Source organism: Dryas octopetala, chromosome 2, assembly GCF_963921425.1.
Source record: "Dryas octopetala chromosome 2, drDryOcto1.1, whole genome shotgun sequence".
NCBI lineage: Eukaryota > Viridiplantae > Streptophyta > Magnoliopsida > Rosales > Rosaceae > Dryas > Dryas octopetala.
In genome coordinates this window covers 12,151,191-12,167,892 of record NC_141367.1, presented here as the reverse complement: position 1 = coordinate 12,167,892, position 16,702 = coordinate 12,151,191, and the positions used below count along the sequence as shown (strand labels likewise).

The following is a 16,702-nucleotide window of genomic DNA, read 5'->3' as shown; positions in this document are numbered from 1 at the left end:
TGTATCCTTTGATTTTCCCTCAATGCCCAAAATTGTCCCCACCAAACTTTCGCACACGTTCTTCTCAATATGCATTACATCGAGATTGTGCCTGATTTTCAACTTGGACCAATACTCCAACTCGAAGAATATCGACTTGTTTATCCAATTTAGATGTGCAGGTGACCTTGGCATATTTCGTTCTTTGTTAGAGGGATGTTTACCAATCCGGCCAAATTCTAAGTTATTCAACTGCCTCAAGATGTCATCACCAGATAATTCTTTAGGTTTCACGCCCATCTCCTTTTTTCCGTCAAAGGCCTCCTTACTGTGACGCCATTTATGATCCCCCAGCAACCATCTTCGGTGGCCTATATAACATACTTTACCACTGTGTCAAGCGGAAGTTATATCTTTATTACAAGTAGGACATGCCATATAACCATTGGTGCTCCAGCCTGATAGATTCTCATAAGCTGGAAAATCATTTATTGTCCACATGACTGCCGCATGCAAGGAAAACATTGTTCCGGTGGACTTATCATATGTCGGCACACCATTTGACCACAATTATTTCAGCTCATAAATCAACGGTCGCAAATATACATCGATCTCCTTGCCAGGGGATTGCGGTTCCAGAATTAATAGTGTCATAATTGTGAATTTTTTTTTCATGCATTTCCAGGGAAGCAAATTATAAGGAACCACGACCACTGACCAAGTGCTGTGAGATGTGCTCATATTTCCGAATGGATTAAATCCATCAGTAGCAAGTCCTAATTTGACATTTTGTGGATTTGCTACAAAATCCGGATATATCTTGTCAAATTCTTTCCATGCGCTTCCGTCTGCAGGATATCTCATCACATCATCCTTAACCCGCTTATTTTTGTGCCATCTCATGTCACTTGCAGTATGTGTCGACATGTACAATCGTTACAATCTTGGCTTAAGTGGGAAATAACGCAACACCTTTTGTGGAATCTGTTTCTTTCTCTCTACAGACTTGTTCTCATATCTCGGCTCATTGCACACATGACATTTATCCTTCCCTTGGTGTTCTTTGTAAAACAATACACAATCATTCTTGCATGCATGAATCTTTTCATATCCCAAACCGAGATCTTTCAACACCTTATTCGCAAGATAATGGGTTTCAGGTATATGATTGTTCTTCGGAAGCATTCGTTTCAAAATCCCCATCAACTGATCATAACTTCTATTCGAATGTTGATTAAGTACTTTCCAATGCATTAACTCCACAACAGCAGTTAGCACTGAGAACTCTTCACAACCAGAGTACAATTCCCGCTGAGCTTGTTTCAACAATCTCTCGTACTTATCAAACTCTTCTCTTTGGACTTCGGGCAACCCATCATTTTCATCCATATTATCGCTCTCTGTATCATCCTGATTGACTTTGTGATCAAGCGATGCATATGGATAAGCATCATTTATTATGCCCATCACTTGGTCATTATCATCACCAACAGATTCAGTAGGCTGCAAAATTGTTCGAGCATCCGAGGAAGTCGAAGCATAAACTCTCGGTTCACCATGATAATACCATGTCATATAGTTGTGTGACATCTCATATTTCACCAAATGAATTCTGACTTCACGCACTGTCTTTCATAAAGTGTTGTTACAATTCTGGTACGGACACTTTATATTATTTTGAGCATTGACATGTTCTTGTGCAACTTGGATAAATGACTTGATTCCATACAAATATTCATCACTAACACGATTCGTATTACGTATCCACTGTCGGTCCATGATGCCTGTTTCTATATTACACGACAATTAGAAAAAGATTCGTCACCCTTCTTCGTCTCCTTATGCCTCCGGTAAGGGCCCTATCCCATTCGAAAATGCACATATGTGTCGTGGTTGTTGGCTCGCACGACGTAGTTTCGATCTGGGAAAATTTTGGCAGCATCTCCTTATGGTTCTCCAAGTGCACGACGTAGATATTTAAAACAAATATCTAGTATGCACTCGAAGAACACATAAGGAGATGTTGCCGAAATTTTCTCAGATCAAAACCACGTCACATGAACCGCTAACCACAACACATAATTGTGCACTTCCAAATTGTCCATGGGTAATTTGGACAATTCAATAATCATATTGGAGCGCAGTCACGCCCAGTGTCCATACGCACGTCCAACAGACTCTCGAACGGGTCTAAGGTGAATTTAAGTTTAGTGTACAAAGTTATCCATTGATAACTTCGCACGACTAGTTGAATGTACAAAGTTATCGACTGATAACTTCGCACAGGCGCTTCGTGCCACATGACCTAACCCAGTACTCAAGGAGTGCTGAACTACATCATCGGGAATTTTGCAATTACAACTAAATTAAATGTAACATACAAACTAAACTATAATTAATTTTAACATACAAACTAATTCACTAAAAAAGTTTAATACAATTATATATGAAACATTAAATACTAAATCATACAAAAACTTAACTAAAAGATAGATTAAACACATACCTCACCAAAAATGTAATTATCCTTCACAACAAATGCAACACTATCCTTCCTTTACCAAAAAAATAAATCATTGTCAAATATTAGCTCAACATCAATGTAAATTCAAATTTCACAACCAAACCACTAAATTAAAAAAAAACCACAACATTAACTAATTACCACTAAAATAAAAAATTCCACAACAAGTGCAAATTGTTCAATCCTACAAATGCAAAATCCACAATATTAGAAAACATAAAAAACAGAAAATAACAAAACTTAATTAAAATAACAGAAATTGAAAAAAAAAAAAAAATTACCGTGTGTGTGTGGGGGGGGGGGGGGATGGGATTTGGTGGGGGTGGGTTTTCGGGGGAGGGTGGGTTTCGGTGAACTGGGAGGGTGGGGGGGGGGGGGATGGGTTTCGGTGGGGGGGGATGAGATTCGGTAGGGGTGGGTTTTCGGGGGAGGGTGGGTTTCGGTGAACTGGGAGGGTGGGGGGGTGGGTCTCCGATAGGGGGGTGGGTTTCAGTGGGGGGGTGGGTTTTCGGGAGGAGAGAGGAGGAGAAGGTGGGTTTTCGGGAGCAGGGAGGAGGAGGGGGGTTTTTGGGTTTCGAGGGAAGGAGGAGGGAAGGAGGAGGGAGGAGCGAGAGCTGAGAGGGAGTGAGAGGGAGTGAAGCTGAGAGGGAGTGAAGTGTGAAGTGAACCAAGAATTGGGTTATGTAAATTGAAAGACTTTGAGCGACGAACATGATTCCGTCGCCCAAAGCACCTTTAGGCGATGAATTCATTATTTCGTCGCATAAAGAGCCTTTGGGCGACGAAATCATGTTCGTCGCCCAAAGTTGATTTTTGGTATGAACCATGATCGTTCATACGTTCGAGCTCCAATACCAAACTTCTAGATCTCCAATTGACCTAATTTTTTAGAGGAATGATATTTGAGTGGGAAACTAATAAATGAACGGTTCGGATTGTTAAAAACACAATCGACATATAAGGTTCTACATATAAGTCAGTGTACTTAAATAATAAAATTCTATTAACTATTTCGTTCAAACCTTATTGATTCAATAATTGTGAAGACAATAACGTCATTACAACAATCACAGTCGTTCATCATCTATGTTCATACGCAAAGATCATTCCTGCAAAAAATCGGCTCAATCAGAGTTCATCTAGCCGTTCGATTATGATTATAAAAACCATGATCTTTCATACACACTAAATGCTAAACCTAACTTCTACATCTCCGATTGAGATAATTTTTTGTATGGATGATCTTTGAGTGGGGGACTAGCCAATGATCGGTTCGGATCGTTAAAAACATAATAGAAATCTGAGCTTCTACATATAAATACACTTGAAGAGTATAATTCTATTAACTTTTTCGTAGAAATTTTGGCGATTCAACAGTTTGTGAAGACTACAATGTGATTTCAACGATCGGAACCGTTCATTTTATTCGTTTATACTGGAAGATCATCCCTGCAAAAAATCGGCTAAATAGGAATTCATCTCCTCCTTCGATTAGTATTAGATAATTCACGATCGTTCATAAGTTCAACCACCGTTACCTAACTTCTACATCTCCGATTGAGCTAATTTTTTGCAGGGATGATTCTTGAGTGGGGAATTAAAAAATGAATGGTTCGGATCTTTGGAAATACAATCGTATCGTATGTTATTACATATATAAAATTGTAAACAAAAAAGTATTGGAACTTTGGGCGAGGAACTACAAATTTCGTCGCCGAAAGTGATCTTGGGCGAGGAAATGATAAGTTCCTAGCCCAAATCATTATTACAAAACGATCATTCCTACATACGAGCTCCGATACCAAACTTCTACATCTCCAATTGACCTAATTTTCTGTAAGAATAATCTTTAAGTGAGAAACTAATAAATGAATGGTTCGGATCATTGAAAACACGATCGACATATGAGGTTGTACATATAAATGAACGGTTTTTACACTTAAAGAATAAAATTCTATTAACTCTTTCGTTAAAACCTTGTAGCTTCAATAATTGTGAAGACCACAACGTGATTATCATGATCAGAGCCATTCATCATATACGTTCATACTCAAAGATCAACCCTGCAAAAATTCGGCTCAATCGGAGTTCATCTACCCGTTCGATTATTATTATAAGAATCAAGATCGTTCATACACCCTAAATGCCAAACCTAACTTCTACATCTCCAATTGAGATAATTTTTTGCATGGATGATCTTTGAGTGGGACACTAAGAAATGATCAGTTTGGATCGTTAAAAACACAATACAAAAGTGATCTTCTACATACAAATACACTTGAAGAGTATAATTCTATAGTTTTTTCGTTGAAACTTTGTCGATTCAACAATTGTGAAGACTACAATGTAATTTCAACGATCGGAGCCGTTCATTTTATTCGTTTATACTCAAACATCATTCCTGCAAAAAATCGCCCAAATCGGAATTCATCTACTCCATCGATTAATATTAGCAAATTCTTGATCATTCATACATTCGAGCACCGTTACATAACTTTTACATCTCCAATAATCCTAATTTTTTGCAATGCTGATCTTTCAATGAGGAATTAAAAATTGAACGGTTCGGATCGTTGGAAACACGATCGCATTGTATGAATAACATACATATAATTGTACCAAAAAAAGGAATGACCCTTTGGGCGGGGAACATACAAATTCCTCGCCCAAAGGGATTTTGGGTGAGGAATTTGTATATTCCTCGCCCAAATCTGTATGACATTGAGCGACAAATGTTCTTGTTCGTCGCCCAAAATTACTTTGGGCAATGAATATTGGTTTGTCGCCCAAAGTTTCGTCACCCAAATATGTTTTTCTTGTAGTGTTAGGGAGATTACATGCATGGCCGTGTATATATGCATAAGACGCGACTATGTGCATGACCATGTACGTATAAATAAAATTCAAATATATTTATTTTTTGCTTAATTTTAATGCATATTATACAAGTTAATTTGTTATTGAAAAAGATGCTATAGTAAACTTTCTTATAAGATTTTAAACTTTAAAGTTCTATAGATTTTGTAATTATTAGATCTAAAAATGTACATGTACATTATAAGAGTACGGGTAGGTTGTAAGCAGAAGAATCATAACATGCATAAATAAAAAAATAGATGTTCAAATCAAATGGATCAAATCTATGCACCCGTCCATTTTTCAGATCGACCCAAAATAAGAATATATATATATATATATATATATATAGACATGCCATATACAAGTAAAATAGACTCATTATTAATTACTCCACCAAAATGAGACTCTTCCATAATGAGCAGGACCTACCGTCCCAAGTCTTAGCTAATTGGTAAGTACTTGAAGAATCATGACATAACTTAGAGAGACATCTTGTTTGGTGTTCAGCTTCTCCCTTATGATCTAAAATGGAGAATTGGTTCTAGGTAAGGAATAAAATTTCGGATTTCGAAGAAATTTCGATGGAAATTTCGACGGAAATTTCGAAGATTTTTAAATTTCGACAAAAATTCGATGGAAACGACAGAAATTACTATCAAAATACGGAAATTTTGAATGAAACTTTACCATATGTTTATTTAACATATTATCTACTACATTGATAAAAAACATTGAAAAAACCAAGTTATATGGTAGGTTTCATGTGATATGTGATGAATATAATGCGCGCTGGAGGCAAATACTGTTAAAAAAATGCTTTACTAATTAATAATTACTTCAATAACACCTCAATTTTATTTTTACTACAATATTGCCACATGAATTACAAAAGTAATCAATACCACATAGAGTTTCTAGGAGGTTCAAAATTTCCGCTGTCTTCAGTATCATCATGTCCAGAGTAGGTGGTAATGCGAAGAATAATCATTCCAAGATACTTCTCTAGCATAATTTTGCATGTAATTGCCAACATGCCAACCATATGGATCAGGAATCTGTTGTGGTTGAATTTGCCCATAAGCATACTCATTTGAAAAGTTTGTCTCTTGTTGTGCCAATGAGTTACTATCAGACTCAACCAAATAAGGCAGATCTGGTGGGTAGAATATTAGAGGGTTTTGCCCATAATTGTAATTGTCACTTCCTACCCCCATAGAGCCAAAAGTGGTGGATAATAAATCATCTTCTTCTTGTGCCAAACTCTCATGACCTCTTTGTCTGCGACTATAGTCTTTTCCTATGGCACCAATTCCTGGTCCGGCACGCCTACTCCCATGATCCTCATCTTGTGTTGCATGTGTGTAGTTTGCTTCGACAGAAAATGGGCTCATATACTCTTGAGAATGTCCAGTGACATCTTCATTTCCACCTCTACCACCACCACCACCACTACCTCTACCTCCACTGTTGGTAGGAGTGCCCGATCTTGTGCTAGAGTTGCCTGATCGAGAAGGATTAGTGGGAACTGGCTCAGTACGATGTGTCGACCTTGGTTGCATAAGTTCATTCAAACTTGTAGTAGGGCTCACCTCCTCATTTAGAACTCTGTCCACATTGATACCTTCCTGACGTGCTTAAGCTACAATATCAGGGTCTGGATTGCCTGCATCATCATCTAAATGGAGGGGTCTAATCCACTGATAAAGCTGGTTTTCCTCCACATCATCATCCCCTATAGCAGCATCATATATATCCAGCGGATCATATTCATCGACGCGATCCTCCTCTGCTTTCTTGTCTCGAAGTGCAAGCCTCATATTATAGTAGCAATTCACCATCTTTTCTAACCTACTGTATGAGAGCATGTTTCGTTGTTTGGTGTGCATGAGTGCGAAAGTGCTCCAGTTTCTTTCACAAGCTGATGATGACGCCGTTTGTGATAAAACTTTGATGGCTAACTTCCTCACAGTAGGCGCATCACTCTCATACATGATCCACCATTCACCTGAAATGAAAAATTTGTTTGTGTAAGTGTAACTATAAAAATAAATAATTAAGTTAATCTAACTAATACAAGTACGATGTATACTCACTAGGAGACATTCGTCATCTAGCGGCCTTTGCTGCTCGCTCTCCGAACATTTTCCGGACATCTTTAAAATATGTTAACTAGATACAAATACAATACAAATTATACAATATCAATCAAATATATAATTTAAGACAATCAAATTCTATAAAGTATTAATATTTTTTGTAAGGATTCTTATGGGCCTTATGACAAATTATTTTTACCTCATTTGCAAATTGGCCAACTTCTGGTGAATAGGGATCCAATTTGGAGAATACGTTGTGCACAGCCCGAATAAGTTCACCATCATCTCCAACGCCAGGTCTATATTGATAGCGAGGATTCAAATAATAGGCTGCAATCATGCATAAAGTAAATATAGAAATACATAATTAGTAATTTAGTTCATTAATTGAAAGCTAAATCAATTAAAAAAAATGCGAAACCAAAATAACAAATAAATTATTGGGTTACCTGCTACGGGCAAATCGTGTTGTAACGTTTTAAACCATCGATCGTTGATGATTTTTATTACCCACCGTGCACCCTGTTTTTTTTCTAGCTCTTCCTTCACGACACGCATCAACTCATAAATTGATCCCATTATAAGATACACTTCTGTGTCAACAATACGTAAAACTACGTAAAGAGGTTCAAACAAACCGCACACCTTATGCACCTATTGCCAAAAAGAGTGATCAAAAACTATATTGTCAACCCTAATGCCTGCATCTGAACGCCGGAAATTGCTACGACCCCAATCATCACTGGTGAACAATTGCTTCAGCCCCATTATCTTACCATACAAACTATCCAATGCAATATAGTTTGTAGCAAATCGGGTGGCACCAGGACGAACAATATCTCCCTTTGTGATCTCTCGCATCTTTGCCAACAACCAGTTATAGTTGTAAATATAATTCGTGATCATTCTGACTTTTTTAATCACATTAGCAACCTGCTCTTTCTTCCTCATCTCTTCAAACATTAGATCAATGCAATGTGTTACACACGACGTCCAGTACACATTGTATTTGTTCATTAACTTCTTACCTGCTTTGACAAATGCGGAACCATTGTCGGTCACAACTTGAACAACATTCTCCTCTCCAACCACCGTGATTACATCCTTCAGTAGCCCATAAATATATTAATGATCCTTTATGCAATTTGAAGAATCAACGGACTTAAGGAATACCGACTTCCCTCTTGAGTAGGCCATGAAGTTTATGATAGACAGTTTGGTTGGACCTGTCCAACCATCGCACATGATTGTGCAACCATAAGTTGCCCAATCGGTCTTCAATTTGTTAACATGCTCTTGCATTTCTTGAAATTCCTGGTCCAAAAATGCGGTGCGTATCTGATAGGGTGTTGGAGGTTCCACTCCTACTCCTGCCTGTTGACATCCTATCACCAAATTTTTAAAATGATGAGATGCTGCTTTTGAAGGAGGAACATTTTCATATATGAAGAACTTGCTGATCAAGCGTTGCATCCCATCTTTGATTGACCCTCCAGAAAAGAGATTTTTAACACTCTTTTGGCGTGCTTGAGCTGTCTTGTACAAGCTTGGTGCTACTGGAGGTGTTGGTCGTGATTCCCTCATGCTTGATGCTCTTTGCATCTGTGCACCACTACTAGACCCAGAACCTTGTCCCTTATTTGGGACTTTATGTAAGTGTTCCCTCTCCCATTCTGCTGCTCTAGAGGCTCGAAGTGCAGCTCGAAATTCTCTTCGCTCTTGAGGCCCCATATCATCATTATGATCTTCATCATCATCATCCTCATCATCATCACTCAGCTCAATCTAACCTTGTCCTCGAAGCTCTTCTCTGAGCTCTTCCATCCTTTGTATTTTTTTGTTCTTTTGGTGTTGTTTGTGTTGCATCCCTGCAATGATGAATTGTCTCACTTTTGGTGGGACACTATTGCATCGTTGCACATTGTGTCTAGGATCCAAACCACTAAGGTGGTATTTCAATCGTGTCACTCCAGCACCCTTCATTACAAGGCCACAATATTTGTATATTGAACCTTGTCTGCTACCTGGTAGTGGATCGGCATGATCCCAAGCTGGATCACGTGATCTCCCTCCACTGGCCATTGAATTCTAAATTCCTAATAACAAAAAGACATACACAGTAACACAAGAACAATAACAATTAACAAGAGAGTTAAATTTTATATTAATATCATATCAGTATATCCCCAAGAAATTAATATCATATTAGTTATTAACTTATTACTATTAGTAATTTCATATCATATCATATTGATATTACCAATTGGCAATTCCATATTACTAATTTGTAATTTCATATCATATCACCAATTTCATTTCCATATTACTAATTTCATATTAATTATTAATTTATTACCAACTCCATATTAATTTCACTAATTCTAAATTACCAATTCGGCAATTCCATACATGATACATGTTAGATACTATTAACAAATCATACTAATTCCAATTCTATATCATATCACCAATTTCATCTTCCATATCAATATTTATATATCATACAAATTACACAAATCATACAAATTAAAATCAACCCAAAATTATACAATCAATTCCAAAATTATACGATTAAAGATTCAAAATTAACCCAAAATCATACAGATTATACAAATCAAAATCAACCCAAAATCATACAATTAATTCCAAAATTATACAATCAAATATGTAAAATCTCAACATCAATCCAAAATCATACAATCAATTCCAAAATTATTCAATTAACCCTAAAATTTTAGTCACATTATCACATATTGATCTTAGATAATATCATAATAGGTGATAATAATTTATTTTGATGCTAAAAAATTTTAAATAGTAAAATTTTAAATATAGATAATGGCTTACAAAGTTAGAAACTCTGTAAAATTGTAAATAGAGATAATGAATTAATGACTAAAATTATAAAATTGTGTACAAATTACAAAGTACCAAGGGTTTGAATTACAAACCGATTTCTGGGTTAAGACTTAAGAGAGAGAGAGAGGTCGAGACTCGGAGTGGCCTCGAGGTAGCCTCCGATTTCTGGGTTGAGAGAGAGAGGTCGAGACTCGGAGTGGCCTCGAGGTGGCCGGATGCTTCGAGGTGGCCGGAGTTGGTGAGAAGACAGAGAACAGATCGACACAGAGAACGCCGGTGAGAAGAGAGAGAGAGATGAAGCCAGTCCAGTCCAGGCGTCCAGCAAGCCAAGGAGAAGACGAAGGAGAGAGGAGAGATAGCGGCACTGCAGATCGAGTTTGAGATCGAGAGAGGCGTGCGAGTTGCGACTGTGCAGGTGAGGTAAGTTGGTCTGGGTTATTGGGTAAGTGAGCGAAGTTTCGTGGAAATTTCGCTAAATTTCGACGAAATTTCTCTGAAATTAAAAAAATTTGGCTGTTACGGTGTTCGAAATTTCGCCGAAACATTCCGAAATTTTGTCGAATCAGTGTTAAAATTTTGAACCCCCTCAAAATCGAAATTTTCGGCGAAATTTCGCCAAAAACTTTGAAATTTAAACCCTTGGTTCTAGGATGATGGAATAGATATTGATATTAAGAGTCCAAGAGAAGAAACTTGTTCTCTTGACCACGTAGAAAGTTTTTGTATAACTAAAAATGCTTATAATATTGATACTGCAGTAGCATACAACACAAGCTTTAAATAGCTAGACTCTCTAACAGATAAGACTTCCAACACAACATTAAATATTACATAGAAAACTGTAAAGACACATAGAGAAATGTAAAAACACAGCTGACTCTTAATTAATTTCAACCACCAGAATAACTAGAGAAGTCTAGATTATTCTCAGCAATCCCCCTTAAGCTAGACTTCTTTAACTCCAATTAAAGTCCTCATCTTGACAATCAGGTCCTTCTTCAATGGTTTAGTGAATAAGTCTGCAAGCTGGTCTTGAGACTTGCAAAACTGAACTTCAACTTATTTTCCCTTGATTAATTCTATAATAAAATGGAACTTAATCTTGATGTGCTTACTCTTGCTGTGAAACATTGGATTCTCAGATAGACATATGACAAATTTGTTATCACAAAACAGCCTGGTAGGAGCTTCTTGAGATTGATCCAATTCTTCCATGATGCTTCTTAACCACCTAGCTTGACAACCAGCAGAAGTAATTGCAATATACTCTGATTCTGCAGATGAGAAAGCCACAACCAGTTATTTCTTGGATGACCATGAAACTGCACTTGAACCAATGCCAAAAACGTAACCTGAAGTGCTCTTACAATCGTCGACACTTCCAGCCCAATCACTATCATTGTAACCTATCAAATTCGAATTTTTCACAGAATAATAATGAAGGTCATAATTGAGAGTTCCCTTCAGATATCTCAGTATCCTCTTTCCAAGCTCCCAATGAACATCTTTTGGTGATTCCATGAACTGGCTAAGGAAGCTCACAGAAAATGCAAGGTCTAGTCTTATAGTAGTTAGAAACATAAGACCACCAACAAGACTACGAAAGAGTGTTTGATTCACTTTTGAATCTCCATCATTTTTCCCAACTTTAACACCAACTTCTATAGGAGTACTGACTGACTTAGCATATATCTTCAAGTCTGAATCTCTTCACCAATTCTTGGCATATTTCTTTTGAGAGATACAAATACAATTTCCATTTATTTTTTTACTTTAATTCCAAGGAAGAAATGAAGCAGTTTATAAATGCTTGCATAAAGATTGTAGTGGCACGAAACAGCCACCATCCAAGTTGAACACTCCAATTTCAATTCGATCTACACCTACGTAGTAATCTTCCTAAAGAAATATGTCTGTAAGAGAAATAAATGCATTTCCCCTAGGATCCAGGGAAATCTTGACTAGAAGCAGAGAAGCCACAATCTTCACCCATAAACAATATGTGATCACTGAAACTGCATTCAACTTATAAAGCACATGGAGACCCAAGTCAATTAAATTAGGCTAATTAGCACACAAAGAGAAAAAAAAATCAATATATATGAAGTTGGAGCTTTTATATCTAAAGAAGACCCTATGAGGATTTAAATTTTGAATGATGAAAGTCTTGAGCAGCGAGCAACTGGAGTTGATTGTAAAAAAAAAAAAACAAAAAAAAAAAAAACACAATTGACGTTTACACCAATCTCTTAGTAGCAAGTGCAAAACTGATCAAACTCATATGTGGTCTTGGGGGCTCAAATGCAGTGACGGATCCAGGAATTTGATCTCGGGGGGTCATAGTGTACACTATACCATAAATTTATTTTACGAAAATAACACTAAAAAAATTAAATGATAGTAGTTTCATTTATAATTCATGATAAAAATATACTTGCTACAATTGTCCACGACGAGTTTTCATATTTGAAAACGCGTCATTATAGCTTTATTATCAATACAATTAAAAACATTTTTCGCAATGTAAACAATTAAGCTATCGCTCAACCATTGATCTCTCATTTTGCTGTGGAGTGGACCCTTAATAATATTCATGGCGGAAAATGCCCTCTCCACTGAAGTAGTTGCAATCGATAAAACCAAAGTCAATGTAATAAGCAAATACACATAAGTATATGTCCGATCCAACCCTTTCTCCACCAATTTTTTCGCAAGATCACCAATCCCTTTCAATTCTGAAAAATCACTACTTGAACGCATATGATGAATATAAATCCTAAGTTGATCTTCAAGTACCAATAGATCTTGATCCGAAGAATCTTGAGGATAAAATTGAGCAAGGCGAAGTAGCTTTTGTATGTCAAAAGCTACGAAAGAATTATCCGGACTCAAACATGCCAAACAAATAAGTAACTCATGATTTACCTCATTGAAGTGATCCTCCAATTCCATAAGTTCCTCATCAATGACATAAACAAAGAGCTCCACACGATAATGATGATGATATGTTTTTATTGGAGCATTGCGCCGTGACCTCCCTTGAGCTACATATGTCTCATCCATGTTAGGAACCTCAATATGATTTTTGGCACAAAAAGAATATACTTGATCAACCAAAAGATCAAACGCATTATTTCTCATATGGTATAGTCTTTCCTTACATGCTTTGACTAAAGCCATTGCACTCACAATTTCTTGATCTTTCGTTTGTAATGCTTTTGACAAAGCATTTGTGATTCCTAATATAGATCTCATCAAAAATAGGTGAAACACAAACTGAAAAGATAGTATTTCTCTCAATAATCTATTTGCTTTACCCACACTATCATTGTAGCGATCATCAACAATCAATTCAAAAACCTTCACAACTGATGCAAACATGGAAATCAAACTAATCAATATACCATAATGGGAGTTCCAACGTATATCACCGGCACGTTTGAGACTAGATTCTTAATTTAAGCCTCGACCCGTTTGAAGACAATCATTTTCAAAGGCTTCCATAAGCTCTTTTTGGAGTTGCTCTGTCAATGCATCATGACGCTTACAAGATGCTCCAACAATATTAACCACACTATTACAAGATGTGAAAAAAGTGGCAATGTCGGCATTTTTCTTTGCCACGGCAACAAGAGCTAGTTGAAGTTGATGAGCAAAGTAATGAACATAAAATGCACAAGGTTGTTCTCTCAAAATTTTTGTTTTAAGGCCATTGAACTCACCTCTCATATTACTAGCTGCATCATAACCTTGCCCTCGTGGCTTGGAAAAGCTCAATTTGTTGAAAGAAAAGAATGCATCAATGGCATCCTTTAGTGCACTAGAAGTGGTTTCAGCAACATGTTGGACCCCCACAAACCTTTCCATTACCTACCGTTTGTCGTCCACATAACGCAACACCATAGCCATTTGCTCCTTTATTGAAATATCACGTGAATCATCCACCAATATAGAAAAGAGTTGATCTTTCATATCATTCATGATAACCCCAATGGTTTCCATTGCACATGCATTAACAAGATCTTTTTGAATTGAAGGAGCTACTAACTTGAGATTCCCCGGGGCATTTTCCAACACAACGGCCTTAACTTTCTCATCATGATCTGCAAGAAATTGCAAAAGCTCTAAATAATTCCCCCTATTACTTGAAGTGGCACTTTCATTATTGCCACGAAAAAAAGTCCTTATCGCAACAAAAACTTTGTGCAATCAATTGATGCACTCAAGCAAGTGCGATAAGCAATACGAGCTTTGTCTGACTGTTTTTGCACAACTGTTTCAATATGTGAATTTTGGTTCATTAAATTCATAGCAGCTTCTCTAGATCGATTGTGAACACTGTCAACTGGCCCAACATGCGTGCTAAACTTTTCTCTCCCATTCTTCCAATTCCTGAAGCCTACCTTAGTAAAGATGTCACTACCCGCTTGTTTAAAATTGGATTTAAATAGATAGCAATAAAGGCAAAATGCAGCATCCTTAGATTGACTATACTCCGACCAATCAAACTCATCAAACCATTGGGAAATGAAGCGTCGATCAATTCCCGATTGATTAGTTTGTGGGAATATATGACCTCTAGGTTGACAAGGTCTCTTTTGTAGATATGCTCTTCGGATCTCATCTCGAAATAGGGCTATAATCCGTCATTTGAGTTCTTAGTCCAGGGTTTGCTTGAAGATTAGCCAAAATATCATTTAACCCACTTAAAGTCAAATCAAAACTTGAATTAGCCGAATTATTTGAACTACCCGTTGGAATTTTTCTCCTAAAACATCGTTCCATAATTCTACACATGTAAACCAATTTTCAATAATCAATTAAATTATAATAATAAATTTATCAAATTTATTAAAGTAATAACAATAATCAACCAAAATCCAATAATCAACTTAATATAATAAAAACTCATAATCAATTAATCAAATTATCAAAGTAATAACAATAATCAACAACAATCCAATAATCATATTAATACAATAACAACCCATAATCAATTAATCAACCAATAATTAAATCAACATCAAGAAACCACTAATTAGTCTAATTTCATCACAATAATCTTATCAATTAATTAAAAAACATCATATATTATAAATTTAAGGTGAATTGAGAATTAGGGTTTGAAACTTCAAACTTACTTGAAAAAATAAAATTCAAACTTCAAACTTGAGTTTTGCAGGGCACTGGGTAGCAGCCAGCAGGAGCGACAGCGGGCAACACTGCAACAGGGGTGACGGCTGACTGGGTACTAGCCTTTGTGGGTTGGGCTCTGTGTGTGGATTTTGCTGTTTGGGGAAATTAATGAAGGGAATGAGCGAGGAAGAGGCTGAAAGCAGGAACTTAAAAAAAAATTAAACAAGCCAAGTCGTTTTTGGCTAGGCAACAAGTGAACAAACAAAAAAACAAAAAACAAAAAACAAAAAACAAAACAAAACAAACAGCGCCAATGACTCAGTGAGCAGCCCACAACCCAGCCCTTTCTTCTCTTCTCAGTGACCACTTTCATCAAACACCTAGGGGTCGCCTTCTTCACGTCGGAGGGTCTCTAGTGTCGCCGTCCAGAGGTCCAAGCCTGCGTGCTCCGCTGTTCAGGGGGTCGCTCGACCCCCCAAGATTGGCTGTGCGTTCGTCCCTGCTTAAATGTGTTTTTTTTTTATTTTTTATCTGGTAAAGGGAGTAATTTCTGACAATGACAAATTAGTCATCAACATAGTAATTGGGGCAACCTGTATTGTGATCCCTTTATGTCATTACGGTATGACATAACAGGAAATCCACAAAATGCTGCCATGCTAACTTTGGCAAAAAAAAAAAATATATATATATATATAGTCAGATGAATTACTTTCATTTTCTATAATAGAACTAATGTACACTTAACATGTGACAACAAACATAACTGTCAAAATAAAATAAAAAAAGCATAATATATAAAATCATAGTACATAGTCAACCATTGGATTTGGAGATTATGATATTTCACAAACATTAAGATACAAAAAGATTATCAAAAAGCAACCACACATTAAAAAGCAATTAAATTAATCCAGCTTTCTATATCGAGCAGACTTAGGCAAAGGTTGGGGTTGGGAAAAGATATTAGAAAAGCTTGCATAATATGCTAGCCCACCATCATCATCTAAGTTGAACTTGAAAACTCCAATTTCACTAATGTGAGTACTATCTTGAGTAAAGCTAGGACTATAGAAAATATGATTCCCCTTGCAGTTGGGGACATCTTGAGTAGAAACAGAGAAGCAGCAATCACAACCCACAAATAATATTGGATCACCCAAAGCTTCCATATATCCCAACCCATTGTTGTTCAATCACATTCAATTTATAAACCCCGAACTGATCCTCGTATCTATCAACTAAAAGC

At 36.7% G+C, this 16,702-nt stretch overlaps 3 pseudogenes; all 3 read right to left on the bottom strand.

Moving 5' to 3' along the window:
- Positions 1–6,996: 6,996 nt before the first annotated feature.
- Positions 6,997–9,540, bottom strand: LOC147293142 (uncharacterized; annotated as a pseudogene).
- A 2,076-nt stretch (positions 9,541–11,616) lies between these two features.
- On the bottom strand, positions 11,617–12,658 carry LOC147293141 (secreted RxLR effector protein 161 pseudogene; annotated as a pseudogene).
- A 96-nt stretch (positions 12,659–12,754) lies between these two features.
- Positions 12,755–15,102, bottom strand: LOC147293140 (uncharacterized; annotated as a pseudogene).
- Between the last annotated feature and the right edge of the window lie 1,600 nt (positions 15,103–16,702).